Source organism: Scyliorhinus torazame, chromosome 5, assembly GCF_047496885.1.
Source record: "Scyliorhinus torazame isolate Kashiwa2021f chromosome 5, sScyTor2.1, whole genome shotgun sequence".
NCBI classification, from domain to species: domain Eukaryota; kingdom Metazoa; phylum Chordata; class Chondrichthyes; order Carcharhiniformes; family Scyliorhinidae; genus Scyliorhinus; species Scyliorhinus torazame.
Window position 1 is genome coordinate 151,689,916 of NC_092711.1, and position 15,662 is coordinate 151,705,577.

General features: G+C 47.2%; 1 protein-coding gene across 1 annotated transcript in view; it reads left to right on the forward strand.

Moving 5' to 3' along the window:
• The window catches only part of LOC140422076 (uncharacterized), a 329,884-nt gene that overhangs the window by 87,567 nt on the left and 226,655 nt on the right, over nt 1-15,662 (forward strand). The gene's annotated exons all lie outside the window — the stretch shown is intronic.

The following is a 15,662-nucleotide window of genomic DNA, read 5'->3' on the forward strand; positions in this document are numbered from 1 at the left end:
ACATCACCCTTGGACATGCGCAGTTCCAGGCTGCCCGCGCAGCGGTCGAGCGGTTTCTCCAGCGCGGGGGGTTGTGGGAATTACGGCTGCCATTTCTCACCCGGATCCCAGCCTCCAAACTCCTGGGACTGGGATGGAAAGGGGCGGGAGGGGAGGGGAGAGGAGGGGGAGACGCAGTGACCCCACCCTGACACAAAGCACATGTCGGTAGTCACTGAAATGAAATGAAAATGAATTCACTGGATTTGATTATGAGGTTCCCCCTCGAAAACAATTTGTTAACTTCAGGTGTAAAGATTTAAACACCTGGGTGACACATTGGGCAGGGCAATAGATGAGAGTGAAACTGAACCAGGGAGTCAGCACCTTCAGGGGAGGAGAATTGGGGAAAAGCAGGAGGAGGATATTCGGATGAATCAGTGTCAAAATCAACAAGGAAGAGGGAGTGTGTGGGGAACAAACATTTGAGAGGGAGAAGGATTTTACTGTTGTTGCTGCTATTCAGGACCAAACCATATTCAGTCTGCCACTTGGAGTTTCATTCTGCTGAAGTTACAGGACTGGAACTGGACTGGAGTTTAATATTCTCGATTTAGGTCAAATAAACCAGATTTGGATTGAACAACCTGCGTGATATCATTGATGTGGGATCAGTTGAGTGCAGATTTTCTGGGTGATAGGTGTCTCTTTCAGAACTGCTGTCTCTTTAAGAACTGCTGCCTGTGATCTCTCCTCATTCATTCAGGGCAACTCAGCTGAAATTATTTTACAAAAAAAGTTTGCTTTCAGCATTACACCCAAACAATCCTTAATATGAAATTGATCATTCCGTGTCTGAAATGTTCCACTGGTTGAAATGACATAGAATGGACATCAAAGAAACAGGCCATTCGGCCCACCTGGTCTGCGATGGTTTTGATGCTCCACACATACCTCCTCCCAGTCCTCTTCACCTTCACTGTCAGTCAGAACTCAGTGGGTAATTCTCCTACCTCTTGAGTTCCAAAGTTCTGAGCTCATCTTCCCATTCAGGACTGTAGAACAAAACTCAGGGCTGATACTGCAGTGCAGCACTGCGGTAGTGCTGCTCTGCTGGAGGTACCATCTTTCAGATGAGATGTTAGTGAGTCCCAGTTTAACTGCTTGGTTAGAACGGTTAGAAGGATAGGGTGGAAGGGTGGGGATAAGTAGGTGCTCTTTCGGAGGGCCAGTGCAGCCTTGATGGGCCGAATGGCCTCCTTCTGCACTGTAAATTCTATGATGCTATATCTACAAAAAGATGCAGGCAGGTTAAGTGTGTGGGGGAAAATGCAGATGGAATATAATGTGAGAGAATATGAACTTTTTCACTTTGGCAAGAGGAGTAGAGAAACAGCATCCTATTTAAATGGAGTGAGATTGCAATACTAAGTGGTACAGAGAGATCTGGGTGTCCTGGTACAGGAATCACAAAACGTTGGTTTGCTAGTAGAAGGGGAATGGAAGCAGCGCAGGGCCTTGGCGAGGCCACATCTAAAATATTGTGCACTGCTTCTTCACCTTGTTTGAAAAACAAAGATATAATTGTGTTAGCAACAGTTCGTACAATCTGCTAACACATCCGTGAGTTCACACCGGGGAGAGGTTCTTGACCAGTTGCCTATGTGTGGGGGCAGGGATTAACCTGGTCATCCAGTCTGCTGACATACCAACGAGTTCACACTGGGGAGAGACAATTCTCCAGCTCCCTGTGTGGGTAGAGATTCAGTCGGTTATCTGAACTGAGACCTGAGCAAGCTCACCAGTGATTACAGGGTTCGAATTTTGCTGTTATTTCTGTTGTTTCTCACTCCCATCACTGGATCATGTTCAATCTGACAGCTAATAGAAGTGGGACGGTTCATTCCTGCTGGACTGGTTGATCTCATAAGTTTGCTTCCAGCCCACTTATTCTCTTTGAGAGTTGTTGTGAAAATCTAATTCATATTTAATGTGGATCATAGAATGAAAGGTTGCTTTGAAGGTAAATCATATTTACTTTGCTTTTGTGTTTGGAACCTCTATGAACATATCACATTGCCATGAAGGTGGGTTGTAGGGTTTGGGAGGTTCTTTTGTTGGATTTATCTGGGCATTTCTCACAGAAGGCAATTGAAGATTTGGTCTACTGTATTTTCAAGTTTCCTTGGATTTCGTGAGGGGAAAAAAAGCTGGAAGGTTTACCTAGCTTGGAGCTAGATGAAGAAACCTACAGTGACCGGCACAGTTGGTTTCTCTGGTTGTGGAAGCAATCAGCTTCAACAGTGAGCTTGAAATGAGGAGTGAAGAAGATCTGGGCGCTGGTTGGAAAAAGAAATCTGTCTGCCCAAAGTCACAACAAGGCAGTGAGGCTCAATCTTGTGCTGAGTAATCCAGAGACATCAAGCATTGGAGGCTCAATTTACCAAAAGCTAATGGAAAGATGTGGACGAATCGTTGGGCCTGAGAAGAGTTGCTGAAATATTGAGAAGAAAATGATGTGTATTCCAGAGGGCTGTGGCATACCTTTGGGTTAATCCCTGAAAAAGTAAACAAACCTTCAAGATCTCACAATGTGTAAAGAATCTCTTCGGTCGAACGACAATACAGTTCGGACTTTACAACTTATGTAATTACAAAATGTAGTGTTTCATTATGTGCTTTTTTAAAAAATCACATTAAAATTTGATTTTGTTTAAAGACATTAAGCCTTGTGGTTTAGCTCTTTCAGTTAACTACTGGGTGTTTTAATTTCTCTTGAAACATTTACTGGTTAAAGACATTCAATAGATACAAGTTGTGACTCTCCGTGATTAGGATTAGGCTTTGAGGAAACTGATTAGTTAGAAGTCACATATTGTAAAAATGGTTGTTTTTTATAAAAAATATTTTTATTCGCATTTTCAATTGACACACAGTAACACTTTATGTTCAATATTTACAGCACGTATGGTTCTTATATACATATTGTTGGTGAAAAGGATGGTTAACAATGACAGGGGAAACAACATAGAGTGATGTTGGATGTTGTCAATCACAGTTTCTGACTCTCAGTCCCCAAAACCATAAGCTCAATGCTTTCTGATAACCCAAAATCACCTGAACCCATAATAGCACTAACCTTAACAACACTAATCCTAACCTCTAATAATCCAAATCATAACACCGAATACTCTTAACCTAATCATAACAACCACAATGGGTAGCACTGTTACTTCACAGCTCCAGGGTGCCAGGTTCGATTCCATTTTGGGTCACTGCCTGTGTGGAGTCTGCACGTTCTCCCTGTATCTGCGTGGGTTTCCTCCGGGTACTTCGGTTTCCTCCCACAATGCGCAAAATATGTGCTTGTTAGGTGAATTGGCCATTCTGAATTCTCCCTCAGTTTACCCGAACAGGCGCCAGAATGTGGTGACTAGGGGCTTTTCATAGTAACTTCATTTCATTGAATTTACAGTGCAGAAGGAGGCCATTTGACCCATCGAGTCTGTACTGGCTCTTGGAAAGAGCACCCTACCCAAGCCCACACCTCCACCCTACAACCCAGTAACCCTACCCAACACTAAGGGCAATTTAGTATGGCCAATCCACCAAACCTGCACATCTTTGGACTGTGGGAGGAAACCGGAGCACCCGGAGGAAACCCATGCACACACGGGGAGAACATGCAGACTCCGCACAGACAGTGACCCAAGCCGGGAATCGAACCTGGGACCCTGGAGCTGTGAAGCCATTATGCTAACCACTATGCTACTGTGCTGCCCTCATTGCAGTGTTAATGTGAGCCTCCTTGTGGCAATAAAGATTATTATTAATTAAAATTAACTAACATCCTCAATAACTTTAACTGTGAATGCCCACTATCACTACTGTAAATATCCATTCACTTTAATCACTCATCACCTGAAGTATCCACTGATCATAAAAATTCTTAAAACAAACACTGATTATCAACTAACCCTAACTCTTTATAATCCAAACCCTAACCCCGAATCGCCTATAACCATACAAGCATAAACAAATCCGAACCATAACCTAACATTAACTCCTTATAACCCAAACCCTCAAACCGAATATATACTAATGCCAAATATGACTCTAACCTTAAACACAACCTTAAACCAACAGCAACCCTAACCCTGGATACACACTGGCCTCTGATAACCCTAACTGAGGATCCCAGACCGGCCTCTGAATCACAAGTTGCAGAGACACCTGCGGAGTCACTGGTTCATGTGACATTATTGATGATGCCACCAGAGTGATACCCCCTCCCCGACCCCACACCACGGCCCCGACACAGACTCCCTCAATGTGACAGAAAGAGTGCTTTCTGAACTGCAACGGATTATGGGTAATGTCATCGCCATTAGTAACCGTCACCAATCTCACACAACCGTTAGAAATACACAGACAGACTCGGGGGAGGCGGGATATCCAACTCATCAACCCTGCCCCACAACACCTCCACATCTGGACTGCAGGAAAAGTACATGTGGATAGTCACTGGATTTCATTGTGATGTCCCCCTTAGCAAAACAGTTTGTTAACTTCAGGTGTAAAGATTTAGGCACCTGGGTGACATATCGAGGACGACAACAGGGGCGAGTGAAACTGAACCCCATAGTCAGCATCTTCAGGGGAGGAGAATTGGGTGAAAAGCAGGAGGAGGATAGTGGGATGAATTAGTGTTACAGTCAATAGGGAGGAGGGAGTCTCTGGGAGACAGAGATTTATAGTTTGAGATGAAGGATTTTCTGTGACAAATAAAATTGTCAGTTCTGAATTTCCATCCTGCAATCACAGTGATGAGTTGATTATGTCAATCCAATCACACCCATTAAAGTCTCTCTCAGGTCAGTCCTCAGCCTTCTTTTTCCCAGAGAAAATATCCCCAACCTATTCAAGCTATCATGTAATTTAAACACTCAGTCCTGCTATCATCCTTGTGAAGCTTTCTTGCACCTTCTTGAGGCCCTCTGTCAGTTTTGAAGGAGGGGCATATTTTAAAGGGGCGGCACGGTTAATGTCTCACACTAAAGATGGTCCCTCTGACAGGACAACACTCCCTCAATACTGACACCGGGAGAGTGGACTATGGGGGCTCAAGTCTCTGGAGAGGAGATTCAAACCCCCCACCTCCTGACTCAGAGGCGAGAGTGCGACCCACTGTACAGAATCAGCTGGTGTTCAAGAATGGTTGATTTACTTTTTTTTTAACAAACAATTTTATTGAGGTATTTTAAGCAGAAAGAAAAAATGACATTGTACAGTACAAACAAAAAAAGAAGTCAAGACGCAAATTACATACTGCAAACCACGGCGCTGTTCATGCACGGACCTGCCTCAATATCCCCCTACTCTACCCTAGCCGCCAGCCCCCCCCCCCCCCCCCCCCCCCCCGCCCCCCCGCTGACGCTTACTCCTCTGCGAAGAAGTCAATAAATGGCTGCCACCTTCGGGCGAACCCTAGTAGTAGCGAATCTCTCAAGGCGAACTTGGCTTTCTCTAGGCCAAGAAAGCTCGCCATGTCCGATAGCCATACCTCAGCCCTCGGGGGCTTTGAGTCCCTCCATGCTAACAGTATTCGTCGCCAGGCTACCAGGGAAGCAAAGGCCGGAGCATCGGCCTCCCTTTCCTCCTGGACTCCCGGGTCCTCCGAAACCCCAAAGATTGCCACCTCCGGGCTCATTACCACCCCAGATTTCAACACCCAGGACATGACATCTGCCAATACCCTCCGGGTTTAGGGCATGACCAGAACATGTGTACATGGTTAGCCGGCCCTCCGGTGCATCCAGCCCGAAGAATCTGCTCATCCGGGCCACCGTCATGTGGGCCCGGTGCACGACCTTAAACTGGATCAGGCTGAGCCTGGCGCATGTTGTGGTCAGGTTTACTCTTCTCAGGGCTTCTGCCCACATACCATCCTCCAGCATCCCCCCCCCTCCCTCCCCACCTCCCCGAGCTCCTCCTCCTCCCACTTAAGCTTCAGGCTCTCAGTCTGCGTATCCTCAGCTCTCATTAGCTCCTTGTAGACGTCTGAAACTCTACCCTCTCCCACCTCTCCCCTAGAAACTACCCTGTCCTGCCTCCCCTTCGGCAGGAGATGTGGGATGGACGGCACCAGTCTGCGTACACAATCCCTCACCTGCAAGTATCTAAAGTCGTTCCCACTCGCCAGCCCAAACTTCTCCTCCAGCGCCCTCATGCTCGGAAAGCTCCTTTCCAGGAACAGAACCCCCACCCTCACAATCCCCGCCCTCCTCCACAATCGATACCCCCGTCCATGTTCCCCGGGGCAAATCGGTGGTTGCCGCATACTGGGGTCCACACTGATGCTCTTACCTCCCCTACATGCCTCCTCCACTGGCCCCAGATCCGAAGAGCCGCCACCACTATCGGGCTGGTGGAGTACCGTGCCGGCGAAAGCGGCAGAGGTGCTGTGACCAGGGCTGCTAAGCTAGTGCCCCTGAATGAAGCAACCTCCATCCGCTGCCAAACTGACACCACACACACCATCCATTTCCTTATCATCGCTATGTTGGTAACTGGTTAAAGCTCTTTCCAGTCAGTGCTCTGGAACACTCTCACTCGGGTGTGTGTGTCTCGGTGCTTTTCCAGTCACACTGATGTTTTGAAGCCGAAAGAAAAGACAAACATCTCTCCTTCTCGATTCAAAGTCCGGTGATATTCAGTTCCAAGGAATTGAGATACTCAGTCAGATTGAGATGTGACGTTTGAGATTTCTGTCTGTAATTCCTCCTCTTCTAATATTCTGTAAAAACAATTTACAAAAGACATCACTGTCAGCACAGGATAGAAACTCAGAACAGACAATTCTAGTTCCTAGAGAACATTCTTTCCTCTCTCATTCCCCAAAAGCTGTAAATCTCCATCCCACGCACTCTCCCTCCATTCTCACTCTGCTGTATCTAATATTCACCCTCCCAATTCTCCTGAAGGTGCTGATTGACAGATCTCTGCTCACTGCTTCCTGTCCTGGACACAGAGACCATAACAAATAGGAGCTGCAGTCAGCCATTCAGCCCATCAAGCCTGCTCAACCATTCAATGAGCTCATTGGCCAATCTACCTCAGCACCATTTTCCCAAACTAATCCCCATATTCGTCGATATCTTCAATATCTAGAAATGGATCAATGTTGGTCCTGAAAATACTTGACGACTGAGGCAATGTAGCACAGTGATTAGCACTGTTGCTTCACAGCACCAGGGATCCGGGTTCGATTCCCAGCTTGGGTCACTGTCTGTGCCGAGTCTGCACGTTCTCCCTGTGTCTGTGTAAGTTTCCTCTGGATGCTCCAGTTTTCCTCCCACAAGTCCCGAAAGACGTGCTGTTTGGTGAATTGGACATTCTGAATTCTCGTTCTGTGTACCCGAACAGGTGCTGGAGTGTGGCGACTAGGGGACTTTCACAGTAACTTCATTGCAGTGTTAATGTAAGCCTACTTGTGACAATAAAGATTATTATTATTACTATCATCCGTGTTACCGACCAGAGGCTGAGTGTGCTGACTCAATATCTGTGAACTCATGAGGCCGAGCTGCAAAACACCATGAAGAGGCTCGATGATCCCGAGGAGAGAATCCTGAACGTTGAGCAAGTTGCCTCCTTGACAGAGGCAAGAATTTAAACCTTGGAAAACTGGCCAGTGGCAGAAGTCGTGGAGGACTTGGAGAACCGAGGGTCAGAGAAAGAACATCCGAGCCGTCGGCCTGCCAGAAGGTGTTGCTCCCGTTAGTTCTTCGAGGACCGGCTGCCACGTTTTCCTAAGCTGGATGTGAAGCCTGGGCGATTCCAATTAGAAAGAACATCAGATCCTGTCTTTGAGGCCGAGGGATAGTTTTCATCCCAGGCCTGTAATCATTCACTTCCACAACTTGATAGATCACCAGAAGGTCCTGGGGACAGGAAAGACGAGGTGGGACCTGGCTCCATGAGGGATTTCCTTCTTCCAGGGCTTTTCGGCAGCGAAGAAAATGAAGCATCGAGGCTTCGATGAAGTTTGAAGGGAACTCAAGGCTGCGGGAGTGAATTCTGTCGCTTTATCCTGAGACCCTGTAAATTGTATCCGACAACTCCGTCAAGTCTATCGATAATCTGACTACTGCCTTGGTCTTTGTTAAATTCATGAAGGACAAGGATTTGGAGGGATGGTTTGCAGCTCGGACTAATTCAGGCTCTAATCCGGACTAAAATGGGTCTAAAATGCGAGAGGGACATTCGATCCCCAATCCTTTGTTGGCCCTTATTTTCTTCTCCTCATTTTGGAGAAGGTATCCTGAGGGTAACGACAGTCTGGCCATGGGGTTAATCCTTCGGGTCCTCAGTCTTATTGAGGAATATCCCCTCGGATCTATTGTGGTTGTGATTCTTTTGTATTTTTGTTATTATGGGAGGGTTTATGTGTTGTTGACTTTATCCTACTCTGGTACAGACAGGGCTTTTATCTGTGAAAGGAGCAGTTTGGGGAAACTTTGGTGCCTCTGGTGTAAAGTGAGTTGGAGAAGGGGGTAATGGAGCATGCCCGATTGTGGGGTGAAAATCTGTTCCTGTTCTCTCTGTCGCCTAACTAATGGTGACAGTTAATCTTCAAATTTTCTCAGGGAATGTATAGGGCATCCATCGCCCTATCAGAAGGAAAATGATTGTCTCCCTTCTTAAGGAGAAAGTCGACATAGCTTCATTTCAGGAAATGCATCTAGATTAAACTCAATTGGGGTCGACACGGTGGCACGGTGGTTAGCACTGCTGCATCACAGCTCCAAGGGACCCAGGTTCAATTCCAGCCTCAGGTGACTGGCTGTGTAGAGTTTGCACATTCTCCCAGTGTCTTTGTGGATTTCCTCCGGGATCTCCGGTTTCCTCCCACAGTCCAAAGATGTGCAGATTAGGTGGCTTGGCCATGCTAAATTGCCCCTTAGTGTTCAAAACGATTTGGTAGGATTACTGGGTAACTGGGATAGGCTGGAGGCAAGGGCTCAAGGAGAGTGCTCTTTCAAAGGCAGGTGCAGTCTTGATGGGCCGAATGGCCTCCTGCACTGTCAAGATTCTGAAATGAGGAATACATTAAATTGAGGGATTGGGTGAGGCAGGTTTTTTTCGCCTCTTTTTCATCAAGTAACAGGGGTGTGGCAATCTTTATTAATAAAAATATCCCTTTTAAAGTTGAAACCTGCACCAAGGACAAAGCAGATAGATATGTGATCATTAGAGGTTCGGTGCATGGAGATGTTGGTTCAATAATGAATGTTTATGGATCCCCGAATTACTCCCGGAGTTAATTACGAAGGCTTTTGCGGATTTCAAAAGTTAGCTTCAACTAACATTTTTGTGGTTGGCGACTTCAACTGCCACTTGTATCCTCTGGTAGATAAGCCCCCCGTTACCAAGAACCCCCCATGTTTCAAGCTAGGGCATAGCCTCGGCTTGCGAGGAGGTGGGTTATATGGATGTTTGGAGAACTTTGCACCTGAGGGGCGGAGCTTTTACGTTCTTTCCAGCCCCACATCAATGTCATACTAGAATCAACGACTTTTTTCTGCCAAAGACGATCCGACACCTGGTGTCCTGCTGCACCACAGAAAACATTATAATTTTGGACCAATCCACCTCACCAGCCCCACCCCCCCATTTTTCATGAACTTCTGCTCGAGGGCTCACCCCCAGGTCAAGAAGGTGGAGGTTTGATGCCTTCTTGATAAGAGGTACTTAATTTACTACACATTTTAAGGAAGAGTTTGAGTTCTTCCTTTTCTTTAACTCGGCCCCTGGTATTTCACCCTCTAGACGTGTGAAGATCATGCCGGGTTGGGGGGGTTGGGGGGGGGGGGCGGCAGGGGGGGTTCATTTCTTACATTGCTAATAAAAGGTCCAGGTGCTGGAGAACCATCGGCGTCTGGAGGTTTGTTTGGCGAAGGCCGAGGAGAATTATAAGGCCCAAGTAAGCTATTGCTGAAGGAGGTTAACGCAGTAAGACTCAGCAGGTTGGGAAAAGTTGAAAGTTTGCGAGGTAGAAGTTGTACGAGTTTGGGAGTAACACGAGCAAATACAAACGCCGACTTTGGAGCGGTTTTCTCTGTGCGGCTTGGCGGACGGAAAAGGGTCATGTAGACGGAGGAAATAAACCGAAATGTTGGGAATTCTATGCAGGATTATACAAGTCTGAGCAGTCTGGTGATGTATTGGCGGTGTGGAGCATTATTTCTCTTCCTTGAATCTCCCGGCGGCCTCAGAAAGCCAGCGTGAGGCTCTTAATGCTACTCTTTCTAGGGGAGCGATGTCAAAGACCATGAAGGAGCTTCAGCCAGGTAAAGCGCTGGGACCACATGGCTGTGCGTGTGGGTTTTACAGGGGATTTGAGGATTTACTGTTGGATCTATTTGTGGGTATGTATTATCACTTTGACTCAAGTATGCTGCCATCGACTCTTTGTGAGGCTTATGTCTGTTTGATTCTGAAGCGGACAAGGATCACGGGAGTGTGTCTCTTATCAGCCAATCTCTCGAATGTTGACTTGAAACTGCTATCTAAAGTTTTGGCAAGAAATCTTGAGGGCATCCTTCCAACAATCATTTTTTAAAAAAATTTAGAGTACCCAATTCATTTTTTCTAATTTAGGGACAATTTAGCTTGGCCAATCCACGTCCCCTGCACATCTTTGGGTTGTGGGGGTGAAACGCACACAAACACGGGGAGAATGTGCAAACTCCACACGGACAGTAACCCAGAGCCGGGATCAAACCTGGGACCTCGGCGCCGTGAGGCAGCAGTGCTAACCACTGCACCACCGTGCTGCCCTCCTTCCAACAATCATGAGATAGGACCAGTCTGACCTCGCCCTGCATCACTAACCAGCTGAGCTAAATTGGCTCCTAATTACATTACAAGCTGGGCAGTCACACAAAGCCCGCGCTGATTAGCTGGAGGACCAGAGTCCTTCTGTCCTCCAACTCTTGCCATTGGTCAATACCTCAGGTAAAAGGTCAGGAGGCGGGCTACCCTTTGCACATGCGCAGCCGCCCCTTTTTTTTGGACATGCGCAGCCGCCCCTTTTTTTGGACATGCGCAGTCGTGGGCAGGGGGAGATCACCGAGCGGCTTCTCGCTCTGGCCGTCAGCCGGTTGCCTGGAAATCTTGTCTCGAGGAGGTTCTGTTGTCGGATTTTTTTCTGCCTTGTTCAGGGGGCGGGCGAAACAACGGGTGGGGCGGGAAGCGCCGCGCCTGCGCACTGGAACCCGGTGACTACAGCGCGGAATAGAGTAATTCCTATTGGCTGATTCAGGCAGGGCCCTATTGGGATGTCACAGCGGAAGTGAAGGAAAAAAACTCCTGTCTCCAACATCTGTGAGTAAAACACTTTATTTTCTCCCCCTTTCCATTTCTCATTCTGACCTTCAATTGGTGACTTGCAGCAACTGAAGGGAAAGGAAGTGAATCCAGGGAGGGTGCAGACTCTGCAAAGCTTGGCCCAGGTCTCTCTCTCTCTCTCTCTCTCTTAAAGACATTGACATCCTTTGCTCCCTCAGCTTGACACATTTATTTGTCTGGCTAAAAGGATGGTCTCTCGCCACCGGGGGTAGCAGCGCGGTTGGGTGACCTGCACGACTTCCTGCAGTTAGAGAAGATAAAGTATGACTTAAGGGTGCAGCAGTGGAGTTTGAGTAAAGGTGGAGGATGTTTGTGACCATGTTTGAGAAGCTGTTTGTCGCCGGGGGCGGGGGAGTGAAAAAGGAGAAAAATCTGTACAAACTGGATAGTTGATTGTTGGGAAGAATGTTTTCCGGGGTGTTTATTTGCTGTTACCTACTTTGATACAAGTTTGAATAAAATGCATAAAAAAAATAATTAATAAATAAAAGGATGGTCTCTTTCCTGATGTTCACAATTAAAGGAAGAGAAATTGGTGGCAAATCTCAGCAGGTTTGGCAGCATCTGTAGGGAGAGAAAAAAGCTGACGTTGCGAGTCCGATGACTCTTTGACAAAGCTTTTCCATCATTTTCTCTTTCGTTTTAGAAGCCAGCACCCACAGTAATTTTCTTTTATCACAATTAAAGGGCTGGTTTCTCCAGGAGATGGCTGACATTTAATGGGACAGTAAATTAATATCGGCTAGAGATATATCTAGTTTAAAAATACTAGACATATTATTTATGGTCTGTAATAAAGTACATTTACTATTATTTCTTGTTGTGTAATATTGTACTGTTGCTATTTATATATTTCCAGTCATCTCTTCCCTCAAAAAGCTATTAGTCTATGGAATTCTCTTCCACAGCGATCAGTGGAGTCTGTGGATCACTGAATATATTCAAGGATGAGTTGGACAGATTTTTAATATTTCTTTTATGTTTTTTTTAACCATTTTTTAAATAATGAATGCAACTGAATTACAGAAATATTGATGGAAAATGGGTACAGTGTAGAACAACTAATACTGCCAGCATAAATACAAGCAACACATTGCAGAATTAATTCATAGCAGGATATTTGAGTGACCAGAGCCTCTAGTTGAAATGCCAGATCAGTTAACAGGTAAACATAGTGAGTGGGGAAAGATGGTAAGATTATATAAAAACAGAAGAATAACAATGCAGTGCGCATACCCCAAAATATTGCAAAACAGACTAAAAGCATCGTCGAATTAAAATAACATAGATGACATAGAATCTCTATAGTGCAGAAGGAGGCCATTCGCTTCTTCAAGTCTGCACTGACCCTCAGAAAAAGCACTCACAGAGGCAGACTCCCCATCCTATTCCCATAATCCGGTGCATTGATCATGGTCAACCCACCTAACCTAACATCGTTTGTGCGGAGGGGCAAGAATTCAAAAATCCCTAAAACAGTACTACAATGGAGAAGAAACATGGGAGGCCTGGCCCTCCCGAACTTGCAATACTATCACTGGGCAGCCACAGCCGAAAGAGTGAGGAGATGGGTAAAGGACCCTGACATGGAATGGGTGAGGATGGACGAGTCCTCATGTACAGGAATGATCCTCCGGGCCCTCGCCATGGCAACACTCCCATCCCCGCCAGCACCAGTCCAGTGGTGGCAGCTACCCTGAGAACCTGGAACCAGATGTGGCAGCATTTCAGTCTGACCGATGTGTCCTTCATGGCCCCCATCTGCGGCAACCATAGGTTTGCACCAGCCATTCTCGACACCACCTTCAAGAGGTAAAGAAAGGATGGGGGAACACTGATGGTTAGGGACTTTTACACAGGAAATAGACTAGTGACCTTAGAGGAGCTGACAGAGAGACTGGACCTACCATACAGGGATGAACTCCAGATCAAAAACTTTCTCTGCAAGGAGACACCAGCATACCCAGGAACCCTGAGAAGCACAATGCAAGAGGAGTTACTGGACACAGACAGTCTGGGGAAGGGAAACTGTGGGGACCTGTCCAGACAACTCTTAATAAGGATGCGCTCCTTACTTGACAAAACCCAGGACAAATGGGAGAAAGAGCGAGGGACGGAAATAGGGTGGGGACTCTGGAGCGAAGCACTGAACGGGACCAACTCCACCTTCTCCTACGCAAGGCGAAGCTTCATGCAGTTGAATGTTGTGCACAGAACATACCTGACAAGAACCCGAATGAGCAGGTTCTTCCCGGAGATGGAGGACAAATGTGAATGGAGCCAACGGGGCCTGGTAAACCGTGCCCACATGTTCTGGGTATGCCCAGACTTGTCGAATTCTGCACAGACTATTTAGACGCAATGTCCATGGTTATGAGCGTGGAGCCGTGCCCACAAATGGCAGTCTTCAGGGTATTGGACCAGCCAGAACTATTCATGGGGAAGAGGACCGACGCCCTTGCCTTTGCTTCTCTAATCGGCCGCTGGAGAATCCTGCTCGGCTGGTGATCAGCAGCACCACCCACAGCTGCAGACTGGCTGGCAGACCTATCGGAATTTCTCCACCTGGAGAAGAACAAGTTCACCGTCCGAGGGTCAGAGGATGGTTCCCACAAAGTGTGGAGGCCATTCACCAACTTGTTCCAGGACCTGTTTGAAGCCAGCGGCCAATGCAACACTGGGGAGGGAGGTGGGCATACGGGGGCCAACGGGATCAGGGAGCAGGCAGGAAAAGTGGGGGAGGGTGGGGGCTACTGGGAAAAGGAGGGAGAACCAGAAACCAACTGACACAGAGACCAGAGAGCCTAGAACAAAAATACAAGAAGAGGAACCCCCAAGGGAAGGTTTAAAACAGGACAGGGAGTGCGCAGGGTGGAAGGGGAAGGGAGGGCACCGTCCACTTGTAAATAGCAGATAACTCCCATTGTACAGTGAAGGGCGCAGGAAAGAACCCAGAAACGACGAGTGAAGGGGGCGGAGGGGAGGGACGGGAGATGGGGGGGACCGGCACAAAGGAAATTGACATGCACATTGTAATCGGCAGAGTTACCCTGACTGCTTGGATAGTGTATAATAAGGTTTGCCACAAGTCTGCGACTCAATGAAAAAGAGGTGATAAAATCTGCCCATCCAATCCCGCCTCAATTTAAAGTGTTCCTCATCATCCAGATGCGTTTCCAGTAATAAAACTATATTGACTTTCTCCTTCAGAAAGGAGAGGCTCTTTTTCCTTCTGATAGGGTGATGGATGCCCCGTACATTCCCTGAGAAAATTTGCAGATTAACTGTCGCCATTAGTTAGGCGACAGAGAGACAGGAACAGATTTTCACGCCACAATTGGACGTGCGCCATTACCCCCTCCTCCAACTCTTTACCAAAGTCTCCCCAACCTGCTCCTTTCACAGATAAAAGCCCCGTCTGTACCAGAGTAGGATAAAGTCAACAACACATAAACCCTCCCATAATAACAAAAATACAAAAGAATCACCACCACCATAGATCCAAGGGGACATTCCTCAATAAGACTGAGGACCCGGAGGATTAACCCCACGGCCAGACTGTCGTTCCCCTCAGGATACCTTCTCCAAAATGAGGAGAAGAAAAGTAACTTTTATAAATTGTTTTTACAGGATATTAGAAGAGGAGGAATTACAGACAGAAATCTCAAACGTCATGTGTCAATCTGACTGAGTATCTCAATTCCTTGGAACTGAATATCACCGGACTTTGAATCGAGAAGGAGAAATGTTTGTCTTTTCTGTCGGCTTCAAAACATCAGTGTGACTGGAAAAGCCCCGAGACACACACACAGCCGGGTGAGAGTGTTCCAGAGCGTTGACTGTGGAAAGACTTTAACCAGTTACGCAGCCTCAAAAAACATCACACCATTCACAGCGGGAGAGACGTTACACGTGTTCGGTGTGTGGACGAGGCTTCAACTGATCGACAAGCCTGGAGAGACACGTGGAGACGCACACCCTAGGGAAACGGTGGAAATGTGTCGATTGTGGGAAGGGATTCAGGGCCCCATCTCAGCTGGAAGCTCATCGGCGCAGTCACACTGGGGAGAGGCCGTTCACCTGCTCTGTGTGTGAGAAGGGATTCATTCGGTTATTCGCCCTGCAGAAACACCAGCGGGTTCACACTGGGGAGAGGCCGTTCACCTGCTCTCAATGTGAGAAGGGATTCGGTGATTCATCCACCCTGCGGATACATCAGCGAGTTCACACTGGGGTGAGGCCATTCACCTGCTCTCAGTGTGAGAAGGGAT